At 38.7% G+C, this 19,080-nt stretch overlaps 1 pseudogene; it reads right to left on the bottom strand.

Annotated features, from left to right (window-relative positions):
• Positions 1–15,066: 15,066 nt before the first annotated feature.
• LOC103101677 (E3 ubiquitin-protein ligase Mdm2-like) overlaps positions 15,067–19,080 on the bottom strand; it is a 137,704-nt pseudogene continuing 133,690 nt past the window's right edge.

Here is a 19,080-nt window from a genome sequence, read left to right as displayed (position 1 = left end):
ATATATTTTGCCTTTGTCCTCTGTTAAGTGCAGAGGGAAGAGTTAATTATATTCCTCATTGGAGGATTTGGGAATGTATTTTGTGAGTATCCAATTAAGAACATAGAGACAAGACTGCAACAAGAACAAACAAAAAGCAAATAACACAGACAATATTGAACATAGACTGTGGGAAACATGCTTAAAAATTAATGTTGTTACTCAGGATCTTGTTATTAAAATGTACTTGTTCTTTACGTTGTGTTAAAAGTCTTCTTGTGTTCTCTCAGTTGAAGAACTTCACTGAAAAAGTTCATTCTGTGTTTTCCAGGGCACTGTCCCTATAAGAGTATGAGTTGATTCTGATGCCTGCTTCCTTTCTTTGCTATTTGACTCAGTGTGAAACTAAAGTATATGCCTCTGTAAATTTAACCTTAACTGACATAAAAATCCTCGTCTTTACCCTTGTAAGGGTTAAAAATGGTTTCACTAAATTTATGAGTTAAAAAAAGATTATTGTGGTCGCTGTTTATAAAATTTAAAAATTAAACTATGGGGGACAGCTGGGTGGCTCATTGAATTGAGAGTCAGGCCTAGAGACGGGATTTCCTAGGTTCAAATCTGGCCGCAGACACTTCCCGGCAGTGTGACCCTGGGCAAGTCACTTGACCCCCATTGCCTAGCCCTTATCACTCTTCTGCCTTGGAACCAATACACAGTATTGACTCCACGACTGAAGGTAAGGGTTTAAAAGAAATTAAGCTATAAGTATGTTAGTAGCTTTAGTAGCTTTATTATTGTAGGGTAGAGATAGAGGGAAATGTCGTAAGGAGGTAGAAAATATTGCCTACCTAAATATTCTATAAATGCCAATCAGAAGAAATCTAGCTCAACTCTGACAAAGGCTTCCTCAGGTCTAAATCCAAAACAAGGAATCCCTCCAACACAGAGACACCAATGCAGAATTTCTCCCTCAGCAAGAACCACGAAGGCAGCAGAATTCATCAGACTGCCCTCGACTGGCTTTCTTATAAGCAGTTTTCTCCATGTCACGTCCTGTCTATCTGGTTTCTCTTTCTTTTCACTGGGGGTTGGTCTATCACATCTCAGAATCCAATCAAAATTTCTTAATTTGCTTGGCACTGGCCAGGGGGCAGTGCCTGTGGGATCCACTTGCCATCCTCTGAGGATGTGAAATTTTATCAAAAGGATTCTCATGTTCCTGAATGATTAAGTTAAAAGGGTGGAACACTCACGAGTACTGATTGATTAACTTAAAATAGACAAAGAGAATGAAAATTCCCTTTCACCCCTTGAATGTGAGTTGTGATTTATACTCACAATATTCCTCCTCTTTTGTTTTTGCTTCCATCTTGGAGTCAATACTGTTTAATGGCTCCAAGGCAGAAGAGTGGTAAGGGCTAAGCAATGAGGGTCAAGTAACTTGCCCAGGGTCACACAGCTGGGAAGTATCTGAGGCCAGATTTGAACTTAGGACCTCCCATCTCTAGGTCTGACTCTTAATCCACTGAGCCACTCAGTTGCCCCCCACAATAATCCTTCTTGACCAAGATATCCACTGAGGAGGGGGATGAGTCTTCAGTAAAAGTATAGCTGGGTCTTATTCAAGCCAAGCTGGGTGTTTGTCTTAGTACTAAAATCTGCATAATCTTTACCTCTTGTGCATTTTGAAGTGGATCTAATCCCCGGGAGAAACCATCTCCTAGGCCTCTTTACTGCAACTTCCTTTGTGGGAGGTGTCAAAGGGAGAATAAAAGAATAAAAGCTTAGGTTTTGAAGCCTTTTTCCCCCTAACCTAGGTGGTGAGCTTTCATCTCTGCCTAGCTGCTGGAGATCTAACTTTCCCTGGATTTCCTAAACTTTCCCTTCCTAACCCTAAATAAACCTACCTAACTTTCCCTGGAGTCAAGTCTGATTTAATCTGCTCTCTAGCATACCTACAAAGATCCCTGGTCAATTTCCGTACCATGCAGGAGGGAACCCCACCACCACCACCTTCCCAGCTACCTTCCTTCCTTTCCTTTCCCTACCTTTGTAAAAATGGAGATTTGAACCCCGAACTTCAATTCCCAGGAGTCCTTGGTAGTTCCCAGAGTTCCCCATAATCTCAGGTGAGGTCATCACCTGGGCTGCGAGGAGAGAGGGATTTTTAAAACAGACTCTGTATTCTTCTCACACTCCCTACTTCCACTTTCAAGCAGACATGGCTCTCTACCTAGCAGGCAAGATGTGAGTGGTTGTGAATGGGCTCTCTGGGCCTAGACACGTGCTTTCTTATTTTGTATTTCTTTTAATGCTTAATCTTTAATAAACCTCTAAAAATATAATATAATACTTCTAACAGAGAAACTAATTTTTACTGCTACAGTTATGGCTTACCACGTCAGAAAGACGAAATACCCTCAATTTTCTGATTCTTTTCTCTTCTACTGTTAATAAGTTCAGCTTTTCATAGCTACTGGCTAGAATTTTTTTTAAGCCACATTTCTCTGGCCAAGGTTTTTTATCCTCATACAACTGTTGCTGATTCAGCCTGTTCCAGCTGTTAGATAGCTCATGGGCTCTTGGCTCCCGACCCTGCCTGCCTGTGTTCCTGCCTCCACTCCAGACCTGTTTGCTGTTTGCTGCTCACCTGGCCCCAGCCCCAGCTCATTCTGCCTGCCTGCAATCCGGACCTGTTTGACCCAGATCTTGATCACCTGTTGACCCACCCACCCAGCAAACTCTTAGCCTCATAGTAGACCGCTTATCGCCCCAGGCCCAGGACTCATTTCAATCAGCTGGTAAAAAAGGGGGGTAATTTTCCCTTAGGCTACAATTAGCCTCCACATGGCCTGGGGGCAGGGGATCACAGGAGGGGAGAAAGGGAAAGAAGGAAAAGACTTTTCCAAACAGGAACTTACAAACAATGGGATATTTAAAAGGATATCTTTTGACTCTTCTGGTAATTTCATTTATTTCACCTGTGTGCCAAGGGAAGAATTCAGCTCTCAGCAACTCTTTATCAAAATTTGGGGAGGCAGCTGGGTGGCTCAATGAATTGAGAGCCAGGCCTAGAGATGGGAGGTCCTCAGTTGAAATCTGGCCTCAGATACTTCCCAGCTGTGTGGCCCTGGATAGGTTGCTTACATCCCATTGCCTAGGCATTACCAATCTCCCTTCTGACAATAGGCATCTAAATGGATAAAAAAAAAAAACCCAAGGAACTTTAAATAGATTGGAGGTTATATTTTTAAGGCGTTTCAGACTCCGTGTTTTATAAAAATCGCTGTATTCTATTGCATTTGCTGATTATTTTGTTTAAGGTTTAACTTTGTGATTTAAATTCATATTTTAAGTTCATATATTACTGCATTCAATAATGCCTGTTACACTGAATCATTTTAATGTACTGAATTTTAACTACTGTTATATTCTGTTGCTTTCCCCCCATAACTATACTGAACAAACATTGAGTAAGCCCATATAAAAAACAGCTTTTCTATTTTTGACTTTGTAAATTGTCACATAGAGAATAGATGGACTCCATCAGAAAATTGCTATAACAACCTTTGGAAAATTTAATGTGCTAAATATCTCAATTGATATTAAGGGTTCTTTAGACATGATTTTTAGAATTTTTCTTAACAATATCTGGTCATTTTTGCCTGCCCCTAATGCGAGGTGTAAGGCCCATTCTAGTAGATGAAGTGAAATACAAATAAAACCCCCAACCTTCCCACATTTCTAAAAATGTGAATGGAAGTTGGGCAGTTAATCCGAGGGCATGTACCCCTAGAAGCCTCCAAAAAGGAGCACCCCTCATTTATAACTCTTCAGCTCATTACTTAACTTCCACCAGAATGATATCTAGATTTCTTGATGATGTTCTAAATCCAAAATAAGTTTTACTTAGTTTAAAAATATGTTTACCAAGGTTGAAAGATTTTCTATGTCTGTAAAAACTTGTGACAAGTATCCATTTTCTTTAAATGCCATACAGCAACTTGTGTAAAAATTATAGTGTGTTTCTTTTGCTATTGTAATTAACTGGGCTATTGAGAATTTTGGGGATATTGATACCACATATTTGTACTACTGTTCTTTATTAAAAAAAAAACCTTGTGAAATTCACAGTCAATGATTATAAGCTACATTTTTATTTTAAAATTATTTTATTATATTTTTCTTACATGTGCAAAGTAATATTTTAGTCTTTTATTTTTTCTGTCCTTTTTATATTTGAAGCACACATCACCAGTATTAAGATTTTCTTTAACTTTTTGATTTTGCAGTAATATAACTTTAAAATACATTTGCTAATGCATGCCTCAAAAGCTTGAGACTATAAAAATGATGCCACTAATTGTTTAAAAAATTTATGGGACTTTACTTAATGATTCTGTCTGATTCCAGGACAAGATATACACAAAAGAGCCATTGCACAGGGCCATAGATAAACCAATTCAGGATGGATTGATGCACTTCCAAGCCAATACAAAGGTCTTGAACCTAGTGTTAAGATTCAGGGTGGAGATGTTTAACATTTGTTAAGACATGGGCCTTCCTTGTGTCCACACTTACTCTGAAAATACAGATGAGTATTCCCAAATTGGCTCCTACTTGGCCTCTATAATCTGGTCCATTTTCTGTCTTTCATAGTGTGGCAAACTTTCTGTAGTTCTGGCTACTGACTGGGTAAATGCATCATTGCTTAGATAATTTTATTGGGCCCTGATTCAAGCACCTGTTATAGATTTATTTTTCCTTTACTTAGAATTTTTACACATAAGCCTTTGATAGTCTATATTTTCATCCAGAAATTTTCTTTTTTATTTGGATTTTTCTGATGTCTTTTTAATTTCTCTTACCAATTGGTTCATATACCTCATAATTCAGCCATGCTTCCCTAAGGGATCCATGTTTTTCAATCACCCTTTTAACAGGGAAATGTAAAAATATTATTATTTTAAATTGCAAAGTTAAATTCCTTTTAAGAAGGATTTTAGGTAAAGAAAGATAATACCTCTCCAAATCCAGAAACTGAACTATTGGAGAAGACACCATGAAGAAGCCTCCAGACCACAAGCTGCACAAGAAGATCAAAATTGAACTTTGGGTGTAGTTGATTGAACATTTATTTGTATCTATACTTTCATGCCAAAGGGGACTGCCCCCTAACTGGCTTTTTGTCAATGCGTCTAGCAATTATTGGTTTTGTGTTTTTCCCCCTCTTATCTTCAAATTATTATAATCCTTAAATTGATTATGTTTTCATGATCCTTTTGGGGTAAATTTTTTTTTCCCCAACAAGGATCATATCGGGAACTGTAAAAATGGAAATTTAAACTCCAGACTTCAATTCCCAGGAGTCCTGGGTAGTTCCCAGATTTCCCCATAATCTCAGGTGAGGTCATCACCTGGGCCGTGAGGAGAGAGGGGGGTTTTAAAAAGGACTCTGCGTTCTTCTCACACTCTCCCTACTTCTGCTTCCAAGCAGACGTGGCTCTCTACCTAGCAGGCAAGATGTGAGTGGTTGTGAATGGGCTCTCTGGGCCTAGACACATGCTTTATTATTTTGTATTTCTTTTAATGCTTAATCTTTAATAAACCTCTAAAAATATAATACTTCTAGCAGAGAAACTAATTTTAACTGCTACGCCTTTCCCTCCTTTTTTCTTTACTTCATTTCTGACGAACCAAATGGGACTTGAACCCACAATCCCCAGCTTAGGTTCACATCAAAATGCACAGCCTGCTTGGTCATTATCCACTGACCCACAGCAAAAAGAAGACTCCACCGACCCACAACTCACTTTGGGTGTGCCACACTTTAACCTCAGGGTTCTTGTGTTATCTTGCTACTCAGAGAAGTTATAAAAACTCTCTGGGCACTAAATTTTACTGGTTTCTTCATGCTCCATAGTTGGGCACCAAATGTAGTGAAATGAATGGGGTCCTGGATTTTGAAGGTAGCAGGATAACAAAAAAGGAAAAAAGATACTCTCATGCTGGCAATGTTAGCAGCACTTCCCAGCTTATTCTTCCAGGCTTCTCTTCTGGCAGAGCCAGAAGCAACACATGTATCATTTCTAGTGTGAGAGAGTCAAACAAGCAAGTGTGGGAATTAAAATTTGTTTTTCTTCTAGTCAGACATTTGGAGCAAGGGAGGAAATTTTCTCCTACCTCAGTATCTCTTTTCTGAAGCCTGCTTTTTCTCTGCAGCTATACCCTTTTTCTGAACTTTCTCAGGAAACCAGGAGGGGAGGAGGAGCATGTTTCAGGGGGATTTAATGCATTGGCTCCCTACACTCCTTCTCTGTGCTCTCCTCTCATCTTGTAACCTCTGCCAAGTGGTAGCATGGAAGGAACTATACAGGGTTGAAATCTAGGGCCTGATTTTACCTTAAATTAGAAAGGCTAGAAAACTTATTTCTCTCTTTCTTTCTCTTTACTAATAAATACTTAAAAATTTAGTATGAACCTCCACAATGTATTTTTATTTATAATAGTAGCAAGGAACCCAAAAGAAGAGACAGGAGGCAACCTGTCCCAAGTGAGTCAAACTATCACCTTCCTCTTGACCACCATTTCCCTTCATTATATGATGAGAATAGACCAGGACCCTGAACCAAGAGCCCTAGAAATGGTGACATTAAATAATGACTTTAAGGCAGAAACATTATTTTATTCTACCTCACTTTATGAAATATAGGACTTTTTCAGTTGACTTGCATCTGGACTCTTCCATATATGTTGTCTCCACCATTAGAATGTGAGTTCCTTAAGGACAGAGTTTGTCTTAGTTTTCTCTGTGTCCTGTGAATTTAAAAGTGTTGTGGCTGGGGAAACTTTATCCCCCAGAGTGCCCAAGGGGTCCCTCCTTCCTACTTCCTGGTGTGAGATGGGTCTTAAATGAACCAATCCCATGATGGGGGAGGGACTCCACCCCCTACTTTTGGGCAAGTGATTAGTCTATATAAGAACAAATCCCACACCTAGGAGGCTCTTGCTCTTTTATGAATGAGGGTGGTGAATGGGGATATGCTGCCAGATGGTCCAGGATTTTTGTTTTCAAAATATATGTGGATTCCCATACATAAAGGTGGATAATGGAATCCTGTGAGAAGTGAAGAAAAGTTTTTGGCTCCACGAGCCTTAAGCATAAACATTTGAAAAGGTAGATGACAAGGGATTGAAAGATGGGCTCCTTCCTGCTAGAACCGAGGAGCTGGGTGTCATGAAGTTGAAAAGGAGGATCCTTCATTCCTGTCCATTTACTTCTCCCTCCCTTAAGTGAAGGAAATTCTTAGGAGGAGGAGGGGCTGTTGGTAGCTGTCTAACCCAAACGGGAAAGCCCCAGTCGGGATTGTTACAAGATTTTAAATCAAGGCCAATTTTTTTTCCCATGTCCCTAAATCTACTGTCCCTTCATCAGGGAATCATGGACTACAGATTTGAATAAAATCTAAGAACTTAGTCAATTGTGGCTTGTTTACTTTTACTCCTCTTTTTCGAAAAGTGTGTTTAGTTATCCCAGTAAATAGCTTTCTTTCCTTTGATTTTCTTTGTCCCATAGTGTCCTTTTAAAGTTATAAGTTCTGATTTATCCACCCATCCTTTCCTATGCTCACTGGTAAGAGGGCTGCAGCACCCTAGGTGAGATCCTAACCGACCCAGTTTGGAGAGATAATTATTTCCTTATTTCGAGGGAGGAGGCTTACTTCTTGTTCGGGCACCAGTTGCTGTGGGGTGATCCAGCCTCCCATAGGGGATGGGGTCTTGGAGGTGGGACAATATCAGCAGAATGATGAATGGGACACGGTTTTTGTATTCAACCTGCAGCACAGGTTTCACAGAAAAACTGCTCCACCTTCAGGCTTGGCTTTATTTTTATAGCTCATGGTTACATATATACTTGGCACACAGTTTCATTTTTAAATGTGCATATTTCCATAGATCCTAACAACAGACATGAAGCCCGAGATAATCAACAAAACACTCTTGCTAAGTGTGGGGTCAAAGGGCAGAATCAAAATGTCCCAGTTTTAGGTTGGGGAATTGTGAGCACAGTTTTGACAGAAGTTTTATGCCTAGAAAAGAAGGTCCTATCCTAGTGGGTCTATAAGAATCCTTTGGTTTATTTTATAAGTGAGATCTCCTGGTGATATTTTGGGGGGACAGACGGGGACATCTGTATTAACCCTGCAATCATTTTGCTCTCATCTATTTTTCCTGGGGGTAAGAGTAATTCCAATAATAAGGGGACATTAGTGAGAGAAGTCACACAGGGGCGGGGGGGGGGGGGATGAATGGATATCTCTATCCTTCCTAGGAGCCACTTTGTGACCTCCTGGTTTCCACGAGTGACTTTGTCAAAACATCGTGGCTTGATGACCCTTAGCAGGGATAGAAGTAATGAAATTGGTGTGTTAATTTCAGCTGGGGTAAACTCTGACTGCATTTTCTTTAATAAAGCTTTAAAAACGGATCAAAGGATAGGGTTTTTCTTTTAGCATTTTCCTCAGTCCCCAGTGCTCAGTGTAATGCTTGTACACAATAATACTTAATAAATATTCCATTCCTTTCTTTGCTTTTTTTTTTTTGCCTTGCCACTGAGTTTAGTGGTTCTTTCTTCCCAGAATCTAATAAGTCTGGGGCCCTTTTCTTCTATGTTACCCCATTGAGGTCATTGTTTTCACTCTGGGAACTGTCTAAGATCACTCCCTAATTATAGTGTTATGGGGAATATTGATCTATTATTAATAGGTCTTGATGACTGATAAGCTATTGCTTATAGGGGGCTTCTGTTGATGTCAGTTGAGGAGCTCAGCTAGATTAACAGTTGAGGAACTTAGCTGGAGACCAGTTTAAAAAAAACTACTTATTTAACTATAGAGATTCAGGGAAAGGAAAAGGAAAATAGATAATTATAGGAGACAAATTTCCTTATAACTAATCAATACTAATCTATATCCCCCAATTTCTAATCCTCATTGATTTGCTTCTTGATCACCGAAAGTGATCCTCCTTAAATCTATATTACCACTTTCTACCTATCCCAAATCTAATTATCTATATTATTCTAATGTATAAATTATAAAATTGTTAATCTCCTTAAATATATTCTAAAAGTAGTAAGTTATTTTGACAGTTTGAAGTCAAAATGGCTTCCTTTCACTTTTTACAGCAGAGTTGCTCTTGGAGAATCAAAATGGTTATTCTCTTACTCCTCTCAGTAGTGTTGCTGTGAGAGATCTAATTACTTTCTCTCCCTCCACACAGCAGGAGGTCTGGGACTCCAGCTGAGTCCATGAACTTGACAATTCACTTGTTCAAGGAGATGTGTTTAAAAATGTGTACCCCAGGGACTTCATCCCCCAGCATTCCCTACTCTTCCCAGGGTTCCCTTTTCTTATGTCCTCGTGTTACATCCTGGTGTGAGTTGTTCTATAAATTGGTTGGTTACATGCCAGGAGGGGTCTTTTTCTGGGACTCAAGTATGGCAGGCTGCTTGGGCTCTGTCTTCTTTTTTGTCCCCTTTACAGTTTTTACCCTTACATATTTGGTGACCCAGATGGAATTTCAGGACCTTTTAGGTGAGTAAAGAACCACACCCTCCCCCAATTCCCCCAGGAACTCTCTTTGGAGTTTCCTGGACTCCCTACTTATCCCTGTTACCTGGTGACTTTCTCTGCACAAGGAAAAAAACTCACACTGCCTTGATTTTTCTCCTAATTCAAGATGATATTACAAGTCTATAAAACTCTTCCAAGAGTCATCTCAGAAAAACTAGAAAACCACCTCTCTGAGTGTCAGCTTCTCAGAGAGTGTCAGTTACCTCAAAACCACTTTTCCTAGGGCTTACTGGGAATTCCGTATCTCTGACCACTTCACAATTCTTTATTCCCTTGAAGGATCCCAAGTGACTTTATAACTCTCTCTATGCTGAAACTTCAATTCTGACAAAAATCTATCTTTAATTAACCAGATTACCTAATTAACTCTTATAATAGGGACCATGGAGAGATGGTTAAATCATGTGGTGGTTGGAGGTTTAGCATGTCTGAGGGAGCTAAGCTCTACTTCTATTCACTTGGCTGTTTTTCTCTCTAGTCTGTCCCTTTTAAGTTAGATCAATACTATATATTTTTTTCTCCCCATGAATTTTAAAATGTTTCACAAGTAGAAATTGTTTAAAAAAATCGAGGAAAGAATATGTAGAATACTGTCAGAAGAAAGACAAGAAACTTAGTCATAGTACAGCGAGAGACCTTATCAAGAAAAATAAAAATTGACCTTTTAATATTAGAATTGCTATTTAGTTTTGTAATAATTAAAATTAAATTATGAGTCTGTTAATAGCTTTAGTATCTTTATTACATTAAAGTAGAAATAGCAACAAGAGGGAAATGTAGGAAAGAGGTAGCCTAGCACCCTATGTGCCATTCTGATGAAATGAAGTTTGCCACTAATAGGAGTCTAATCTTCAGCCAGAAGAGTGCAATAGTTGGCCTTCAGGTTCCAATCTCCAGCTAGAAGTTCACAAGAGTGCCTTCAGCAAGAGTCACCAAACACCAGACTCTGAATCCAAATGGAAATCTCAATCAGAATATCCTCCAGACCCCTGGTCTTGTCTTTATAAGTAGTTTTCTCTACCCACTAGCTCTCCCACATCACATCTTCAAGAACCAATTATAGTTCCTTAATTCATTTGGCACTACCCAGGGGAGCAATGCTTGTGGAATCCACTTCCTATCTTGTTGGTTTCAACTTCCTTTCACTGTGGGTGTGTGTATCCCTGCATATCTCAATGATAAAGGACCTACAGATCTCTGGTTGATTAAATTAAAACAAAGGGAGATGAATTCCATTCTCATAGTGTCGTACATGATGTTATAGTTAATCAAAGACATTATCCCAGAGACAAAAAAGACATTTGTGCAGGTATATAGTATAATGTGATAACTGTGTTGTAATCAGAATGAAATAAAAGATCATAAACATTCTAGGTAACAACAGAATATTGCTTTTAATAAGTACCCAGGAAGAGATACCTTGACATGGTGTCCAGAGGAACTATGGAATACCTAGTCTCAAATCTTACCTCTGATACACTCTAGCAGTGTGACCATTTTCAAGTTATGATTCAAATAAATCTAACTCAATTAAGGTAGAGTAGGGTTGAAGAGAAGCATCAGTGGAGGTTGTTTCCACATCAGAGATTTCCTTATAGATTAAATCACTGCTCCAAAAAAACCCATAGTGTGCAGTATATATTTGTTGGATGAATGAGTGAAAATTGCAAATGAGGTATTTTAGAGAGATACAGGATCATAATAATTACAACTTTTTTTTTCCCCTAGATATGTATATTTACTCTATAGTACCACCTCAGTGGCAGAATCTAAAGCTTGATTCAGTTTTCCTTTCCATACTTCTCTCAATTTCTCTTACTTGTAATGCTTACTCTTGGTTGGTTACTTCCTATTTATCTAAAGTGTTTACTTTTTTCACATGTATTTGTTTTCTTGTCTCCTCATTAGATTGTGAGATTCTCTAGGGCAAGGATTATATTTTCCTATCCTATGTATTCTCAGTGCCTGGCACATAGTAGATACTTGATAAATATTTATTGCCTGATTATTATAGGATAGTGATTCAACAGGCTTTAACAAAGCTCTGGTGAAAATATCATTTATAAAAGAGAAAGTTTCCTCAATTGTTAACTTCTAAGCAATTAACTTAACCCACTGAAAATTCAACTAGTTTTCTGAGTAGAATTACCAAGAGAGGAAGGGTACCCTTTTTAAAGGACATTGAACATAATGTTGACTAACCAAGTTTATTGCCCATTATAAATTATTAATTTCATTTTCAAGCCATTATTCTGACAAGAAGAGGGCACCTTGTCTAGGAGACAGCAGGTTCATTTTTACCAGATAAGTACAACTTTCATTAAAATTTAAATGAAATTGGCATTCAGGTTATAGACAGTCTCCAGTGCATTTAGTCAGCATGGACCAGACTGCCAGGACCCAATCCCCTTGATAAATTTGGCAATTGAGTTTCTAGAACTGCCAAGTTGAAAGTCTATTATACAACATCACCTAGTCATATGCCTAAACCTTAGCTTGTCCCTAAAAGGGGAAGTTTTTTCTCTGTATTTTCTAGTATGCCATCAGGAAATTCTATCTAAAGATATAAACTCTTTATTTATTCTCACTACATATTTTAAAATGTTTTCATTGTCTACCTATGCAGTATGTTCAATTTCAATTAAGTTTAACTTAACAAACATTTAAGTGCTTATTTTTTACAGGGCATTGTGCTAGATGAAGAGGATAAAAAATGAAAAATGACATTAACTCTACCTCAAAGAGCTAAGTTAGCAGGAGGGATGACAGAAGAAAGACTAATAATGGAGATATAGTAGAGATAGCGATAGCTGTTAAAAGAAAGTTAAAGCTGTTAAAAGTAGAAAACTTGACTTCGGGTAATCATGGCTGCAATCTAGACGCCACATGCTTCCTCTCCCCGGCACCGAACAAAATAGACTACATCAAAGGAGCAAAGATCACCTTTGGAGGAACAGGAGGACTCCCCAGTACCCCATAGAGGCGAAGGTACTGTTACATATGTTACGTGCTCGAGTCCAGCTACACCAAGAGGCAGACACACAGATGCAAACGCAAGGTTCTTTATTGCAGCAACACGCGGGGGAGAATTGGGCGTCCAATTCTCCCCGATCATGTCCGCAGCACACGTTTATATAGTAAACTGGAGGGAGGTGGCTCGGTCTAGAGGGGCATGTGTTTATCTATAGGGAGGTTAGACGTGGGGTGGGTTTGCCTACTTATCTCTATGGTACGTGGAGTCAAATCTAAGGGAGCACACGCTTAAGGGAACGCACGATTATTTTTGGCCACTGGTTACAGTACGTCGGGTTTGAACATTTCCACCCTATAATAAGAAGGAGGAAAAGCTTGCACAGAAACGTGAATGGAGCCGCCCTTCCCCCACCCCACCTCCCCCACCAAACCAGAGTGAGCTACCGGAGCGCTCACTGGGACAGGGAGTGAGTGGGGAACGTCTCTATCTGGGGGGGGGGGGGGCTCCAGGGTCCTTGGGATCTGGGGACTATAATTTATCTGTCAGTGTCTAGTTCTTTCCAGAGGCTGACTCTGGAGAAGGGGCACAAGGGTCTGTTGGATTAAAGAAATTGACGGGATAGAGGGAGCCATGAATGATACCACAAATCTGATTTATTGAGAACTGAGATTTCTTTTTGATCTTTCATATATGTGACATCATGACATGACTGTGCTTCCTCCTTCTCGTGCATCTGTGTCTTTATCATTTTTTATGAATCATCTGTCATTGTTATATGTATTGCTTAAGCACAAAATTTCTATATATACTGAACTCAATTCAGGGTACAAAAGTTTCTCACAAACTACAAAGGTTTCTTTTTAATCTTTCATATACATGAATATTTCTAGCCCAGGCTGAAGGTCACTAATAGGCTCAAGGAAATCTTGAGACGGTTCAAGGTTAGAGACTTTTAGTCCACTTACCAAAAGTTATTTTTTACAGCCATGGCCTTGCAATCCATGCATGAGACTGTCCCTTTCCCAAGGTCTGAGGCTGACTTGCAAACTTTTGTTTTTTGTTTTTTTTTGTGGCTGCTTTCCTCAGCACGACTAAAGTGTCATGGCTTTGCCATTTATCCTTATAAAGTTCCTGTTGGTGGTTCATTTGTATTTTCTTATCTCTAATAGTTACAGCTCAAAGTACCTTTTTCAGCTCTGTTTGTTGTTTGTTTTTGTTTTTACATGAAGAATGTTTGAAAGTTCTCTGTGGATGGATTTGAAGATAGATTTTCCTTGTAGAATTATATACAGTTTTACAAGGTGTTATTTTTGGTTGTAGACCCTTATATTTTACCTTTTAGAATACCTCATTCATTTGGTGTTTTTAGAATACCATATTCATAAAATGCATATGTGGTAGATAGAGGTCTACTAGCTCTAGATTTTGGTAATGACTTTTCTGGAAATTTCATTTTGGTGTTTCTTTTAGGAGGTATCAAGGATTCTTTCAGTTTTTATATTGCTTTCTTAACCTAACATGTCTGCATTTTTTTGAGTTTCTGAAATATGATATCTAGATTCTCTTTTAGGTCATGGGTTTCAAGTGACCTTATGAGTCTTAAATTTTCTCCAAAAGTTTTTTAATATAAAATCTCTCATTGTTGTCAATTTTCTTCATTCTTTTGACTTTATTTTTAAAATTCTTATTTCCTAAGGCATTCATTTCTATTTGACCTATTCTGATTTTTTTTTTGGGGGGGGAGTTTGATACTATGGGAAGGTTTTGTACCTCTTCTATTAATGATATATAATATTATATAATGATTATATATCATTTTAAAATAGTTTTAAAGTTTTATTTTCAGTTCCAAATTGTCACTTCAGTTTTCCATTACCCATTGAAAAGATAAGAAATGACAACCATTACATATACTGTCATATAAAACATATACATGTATATATTTTTTAATTCTTCCATCATTTCTTTGAAAAAAATATTTAGCTATTTTTGTAAACACACTTGCTTCCCCAAACTTTTGAAGTTTTCTTAATGGATACAAACATTAAAGGATATATAGTTTCAAAATCCACAACACAAGTGTTGATGACTTACTCCCAACTTATCTGACTTAGCAGAGAAGTCTTAAGAATTGAGTAAGGCACAGAGAGATTGAATAATTTGTCTAGGTTCAAATTAGTTTTAAGTATCTAATGTAACATTTGAATCTAGATCTTTCAGACTAGTACTCTCTCATATTCAACTGCCTCTATAAATCATTCAAATGAAAAACAAAAACAAAAAAACTGAAAAAAAATTGTTACCAGAATAAGTTTTTTCCCCCCAAAGGAAGAGAATAAAACATTTTTCCCCAAATAAATTGCTTGGGGAAAAAATGTACAAAAATAAAATTTTAAGTAAATTTCCAAGGCATGTGCAAACATAAAATTTTTCAAGGTAGATGGTTCTGCTTTTAGTAGATCCTATTTAAAGAAATTAAATTAATACAGTCATTTGAATTGGCTGCCTACACAATGGACAAGGTTTATTTCTCTTCATCAGCTTCTTGGCACATGTAAAACATCCCATAAGATGTGCAGTCTTTCCATGGTCATTGAAAACATTTTTATGTCTGCTCTGACAGGTGACACAGGGCTCTTATGTGCTCAGGAGAATAAATCCCATACTTCTTTCTCTGTCTTTTACTACTTCTCTCTCAAATTCTCTAGCCTCTTACTGTTTAATACAGAAGATACTTTTAGATATTGATGGCTGGCAACAATCCTTACTTTCCTGGGATTCTGATAGCAGTACTATTTTTTTTTTCATCACTTTCCTCGATACAGGAATCTTGAGAGTCATTCATCTTATTTTTCTTACAATCTGGAATGTCAAAGCCCTCTTCCTCCTCTTGGATTGGGTTTTTTAATTTGCCTTTATCAGACATGTCACTTTTCTCCTCAGGAAGTCAATTGTCTCACAGAGTCCAGCATCTGTTGCAATGCAGTAAAACTGGAGGATTCATTTTATCACAGGAAGTATGCTTCCAATAATCCTCATCTTCATCTGTGTGAGTTCTCCTTTTTCATTGTGACTATAATCTTCCATATTAATATACTCAAATTCAAACTCAGCATTGAATTGTTCTGAAACTGAATCATCTGAATTTTCATTTAATTCACCAATATCAATATCCTTGATGATGATCTTCTTGTTGGAAAGATGCCTTAAGACTGGCTCTCTCCTACGCAAATAGCTTCCAGAGTTCAGGCCCCAAGTAAAAGCCACAGCCAGTTTATATAGGGTTCCATATGTGCAGAGTCTGTGGGTGAAGGCAGGAGCATAAGCAAGACCTAAGACAGCTGGCCATCCTTGTTTATAGAGCAGTCAGAGGACCCAGGCATCCCATGGTTGGAAAAAGGGAGGGGCAAGTCAGCCTGGACTGTTAAGGGGGAGCAGGGGGTGATCATCCTGGGATTCCAGGCTGGGACCCAGGCAGAGAAAAGGAGGGGTTGAGGGGAGATCCGTGAGGGGCAGCAAGCAGCTTATGGAAAAGTAACTACTGACCAAGGAAAGGAGAAGGGGGAAGTAGTGTTTAGCTCTGAGGCCATCTTTAGAGGTCCACTTCTACAAGGTAAAGTTTAACATTCTGCCTCTACAAGTGAACTGCATTGTATTATATTCATCTGCATTACTAAGTCTTTCAAAGTTCCTTGTGATGAAATATTGCTGTTACTGTATAAATTGTTCAGGTTCTACTTACTTCATTTTACATGAAGTCATGAAAATCTTACCAGGTTTGTTTGAACCCATCTCCTTCCTCACTTCTTTGAGCAAAATAGCATTCTCTCACTTTCACATAACACAGCTTGTTCAAACATTACCCAGTTAATAGGCATAACCTTAGCTTCGATTTTTTTTTAATTAGGACAAAAATTGCTGCTCTAAATATTTTTGGAAATATGAATGCTTTTACTTTCTTTGATCTTCCTGGGACACAGATCTTATAGCAATATTGCTGGGAAAAAAAGGTATGTAAGTTTTTAGCTTTTGGGGCATAATTCTAAATTTCTCTTCTGAATGATTGGACTAATTTATAAATCCACCAATAGTATATTAGTCTAATTATGAAAGCAAGCACACATGCCCTCCAATGTCTGTAATTTACCTTTTCTGTCATTTTAGCTAATCTTGTAAGTATTGTGGAAGCAGTTTCAGAAAGTGTAGACCCCACTAGCCCATGCCCCTCTTGCTGCTAAGTAATCGATCACCTTCTGTTAATTAACTAGTTCTTGCTTATTGAGTCCCTTCTGGCCTTTCCCTGTCCCATTGTATTAAAAAAAAGATAAAAAAGAGGAGTTTTGTGCCCCAAAGGAAGCTTGGACTTTTGTTATGGAGAGAGGGAAAGAGAGGAGACCCCCTTTCTCAAAGTGGGGTTCAGGGGAGACAGCAGGTGTAATGGTTTGGCTCAGAGAGAGGAGAGGGGCTTTGAAGATTTTCCCCCTTCTGCCTTCCCTCCTTAACTAAAGCTGCTTTCCCCAATTTGCTCTTGTCCCTCTTTCCCCCCCCCCCCACTACTTGAGACTGAAAAGTCTCCCCTTGACCCATTCATTCACACTCAGCTTGGGGAACAGATAACTTTTAATGTTAACTCAATCAGATAATACAAAAGGAATAACAGGCAGGGAAGAATGGAAAAAGGAAAGTGGGGAGAAGGGGTCTCTGTCTCTTTCTAAACCCTTTTCCTCCCTCTTGAGTTTGGGGAGGAGCTCAGGCCTTGGCATCGTAAGCCCCCTGAGAGAAAGTCAGGTTGACTCACCCCTGGTCAACAGGAGCTGAGGTAAAGTCTGCTCAGGTTTCCCTTCAGAAAGTCCCTTCAATTGCAGAATGTTGGGGGGAAGGATTTCCAGTCACCAGCACCCTCAGGAGAAAGTCTTTTTCCTTACCACTCTCTCAGCTAGGGTCTTCTCTCCTCAGGATTCCACTCCTGGAGCCCCTCCCCTGTTGAGGTGATAAATTTCACATACTCTTCAGACTGGCATTTAACTTTAGTGCCAGCCTCTGTCACACCATCCTAATCAATCCTTTTCAGGTGTCTGTCTTATGCTAACTTGCCAAGCATGTCTGCCATGAGCCTTTCTGAAGTTATCTTGATATGTACTAGCCATCTAACCTTAAAGATATCAGCACAGACCATAGGTGGTTCAAGTCAAGCTTCATTCAGGGAATCAAGAACTTCTAATTCTATGAAGCCTTGTTTGATTGATTTTCTCTCCCTACTCATCATAACTGCCAGCTCTGGGCTTGTTAGAGTCCAAATGCTGAAAATGAGTTGGGTCTGGGGCCAGGTGGGACTTATATACTGCTTCACTTTATTATCCATAGACTTTGATTTTGATAGAGAATGGGCTGCTAAGTCATTGTAGCATTACATCATATTTAGGGGGTGTTTCTTTCCCACAAAATATTGTCTATGAATAGGCAGTACCCAAAACATTTTCAGAGTTCATTCCCAGATAGCCAACTACTGCTTGTGTAAACAGTCTTGCTTGTGCCTTACTCAGTGTAAGGAAGTATCCTTGTGAGATTCATACATGGCTCCCTTCTCCCTGGACCAAACTATCCCAATCATCTCCCTCCCTTTTTATTTATTTTGTAGCTGAATCACATGAATAGGGAAGCAAGCAAATGTACATAAAGTCAAAGGGGTCTGCTGTAAAACAAGACAGTCAGTTAGTCAGAAGGGGTCCCCTACAGTTCCCAAAAACCTAAAAGTTACAATTAGTAAGTCGGTGTCCTTGACAGTCTTCCAGGCTTGCAGTCTCTTAGAGCCACAGTTTACTTAAGTTCCCTTTTCTTGGAGGGCAGCTGTCTGCCTTGACTATTGTCTGCTTCAGTCCATCTGGTGGGCAGTTTTATGCCTGGTGATTCATAGTCAAGTCAGCTTTCCAGGGACAAGAATCACGGTCCACTCTGCTGACTGGACTTTTCTTCACTCTGGAGTTGTTGACCTTGTTTTTGATGCTTCTTAAAATTTCAAAGTTAAGATTGCACTTCTTTTTAAAACTAATTCTACCTATTCCTGTGAAATCTCAATTATAGATCGTCAAAGTTTTACCTGTTTAGAGTCATCACTTAAGCAGTTCTGATATTCCTCTACTAGTCAGCTTTGCTCATTTAAAAAAAATGAAAATTCTTACTTCAAAATTTACATCCTGTGCTAATTAAAGGCATTTTGTCACAAAGTGAAGGCAGGGAAAAAGATCTTTAACTATTCTCATGATTTTTTCAAGGACATAGACTGAGCAGGTTAATACTGTCTGACTTCATGTTACAGGTTAGAGCTGTCACTTAATCATGCCATAACTATTTCACTGAGGGACCTTCTTGACTTCTTATAAGGACTTTTACTTGTCCTCTGAGTATCTTCTTATTCTGTTCCAATGGTGGTTCAATTATCAGACAGCCATTCTTGAAATCCAAGCTCACAGGAATATTAGGTATGATTCC

This window comes from Monodelphis domestica, chromosome 7 (genome assembly GCF_027887165.1).
Source record: "Monodelphis domestica isolate mMonDom1 chromosome 7, mMonDom1.pri, whole genome shotgun sequence".
Lineage (NCBI taxonomy): Eukaryota > Metazoa > Chordata > Mammalia > Didelphimorphia > Didelphidae > Monodelphis > Monodelphis domestica.
This window is presented reverse-complemented; position numbering and strand designations above follow the sequence as displayed.